Here is a 2,418-nt window from a genome sequence, read left to right on the forward strand (position 1 = left end):
CAAGAAAGAGAACGAACCTCAGGAACCATCGTATCAGAAATAGTAATTCTGATACTTTTGGTTTATGGGTAGATGGACTCAATGAAACTGTAATATAAATTTTGTTACCCACATTTTGCATTAACAGAACAGAATTATAACAAATAACAGAAACGTACTGTGGATGAACAATAGTGGAAAACACAAACGATCGAAAATAAAAAGATAAGTAAATATATTAATAATAGCGGAGAGACGGAAAGTAAACTTCAGCTAAATAAGAAGATACAAACAATCATAAACAAAAGGATAAATAGAAGTGTCAAGAATAGTATAAACAGGGTACGTCAATAAGACGTGTTAACTAAAATAACTAGTCACTTATTAGTTGTATCAGAAAACGTTTCAATGAATCATTTCGCGTTTTACGGGTCGCATCAGATGGGTACAATCTGATTTTTTTATGTCTTATCTTTTTCTAAGATATTAAGCAGACCTTAAATTTTTTCAAGGCCAATGCATCTTTTTTTAATACCACGTTGTTGTCGAAAAAAGGACGAATACAGCGACCTATAACATGATGGTATTAAAAAAGACATGCATTGACCTTGAAAAAAGTCAAGATCTCCTTGATATTTAAAAGGGAATAAGATATGAAAACATCAAATTGTATCCATTCAAGGTGTTCCTGAAAATGCTAAATAATTCACTAGAACGTTTTTTTATACAATGAATAAGTAACAAGTTATTTTAGGTAGTAGTTCTTATTTACTTAACCTGTATGTACATAGATGAAAGACGAAGTTTAATGGAACATTTGTTCTTACTATACACTGATTTTAATCATTTAGAAGCATACTTGAATCCTGAAAAAACTATATTTCTGTAGAATGTTTATGTGTTAAGGATTTTTATTTTAAGATAATTGCAGAATTTCTCTTCAGTATGAAGTATTGTTAATAAAATAAAAACCTGTATATGGATAATTTTCACTCATCTAAAGGGGGAAGAGTGCTTTGAACATTTGAGCGGCAGTATACGTAATGGTACACAATTTTTTTGGTAATTAGTAGTTCTAATGAGAAAGAGGTGATTCTACGTGAGAAAAGAACAAATTGAAAAGGTAGAAGTATTGTCCAAGTAATTCACAACTGCCCAAAGAAATTTATAATTTTTCTCTCTTATTCTTTTACGTTTCATTATTAAATATTTCTTTCTATTTTATTTTTACTTTTACATTTATTATTAATATTGTGCTTAAATATAGGCAATTTCTCGAGTCAGTTTATTTCTCTATTAACCAAAACATTTCTTCATATACTTAAATAGTTTTCACTAGATTCGTTTAATTTGTTGGATCAAACACCTTTTGTAAGATTATTAAAAGTAAACTATTGTGTCATGAATATTTCATTGAAAGTAATAAGCAGCTCGACTTTAGATGTACCTAAAAAAATGAGAACTTCTTTCATAATTTGCTTGATTACGAAGCGGATAACATATGACAAGAGCTGTGTACTTTCTTCAGAATTTTAGAAACACAAGAATCTTTTTTATCGAGAATTTAGATTCCGTTAGTATGTAAAACTAGTTACCTTTTATTCTAATAACTTATTTTTGATTATATGATTACGAGATCAATACTTCTGTCTTCAAAATGACGCTTATACTGTTTGCTCTGTTACCACATAGTTTTTAGTTCGATCTGAGGATGCATCAGTCTCAGCCAGTATGGCCCAATTATTATTAATCACACTGAAAGTGGGAAAAAGTTCATTCGGCAACGTTATAGATGCTGCACTTGGAAAAAGTTCTCATTGAAAGGTTGTAATAACTCGGCAATCCAATCAATGAAAAAAAAAGACGGATGTAGGTCCGTTCAGTATCACATAGTTATACGTGGCTTTATCAACTCTTCAATCATAGCTTTGTATCAGAGAACCCTTTATTCTTTCCCATTCGAAACCATATATTGTGAGATTCGAGCACGTTTTACTGATTTCAAAAGCGACTAGTTCTTTTGAATCGTTTGAAATTTTAATACTTTGTAGTATGCAAATGAGAATAAAGAACTAGAGGTCTAACGGTTCTTTTGCACCAGGAATTAAATTTAAAAGGCTAGAGGATTTTTTCTAGCTGAAGTGGATATTAAATCTATTTGAGGCGTTTAAGTTAAATTTTTACGCGCGATAAGCAATTACAGAATTTATATGCACTCTTTATGCTCAACGTTACTTGCATAATAAGACAGGGAATAAAAAATACCTTAAAGGAAGGAAAAATATCTTTTAGTTGTGGTGACTTAAATTAGAGATCTTGTATATAAGTAATAATGAACATTCCTTGCATTTCAAAATAAAATAATTCCGCTTTATGCCCAATGTTAATTCATACTTGGTTGAATACTTAACTATGTCACTTTTATGTGTCGAAGAAATA

Source organism: Dufourea novaeangliae, unplaced genomic scaffold, assembly GCF_001272555.1.
Source record: "Dufourea novaeangliae isolate 0120121106 unplaced genomic scaffold, ASM127255v1 scaffold475, whole genome shotgun sequence".
Lineage (NCBI taxonomy): Eukaryota > Metazoa > Arthropoda > Insecta > Hymenoptera > Halictidae > Dufourea > Dufourea novaeangliae.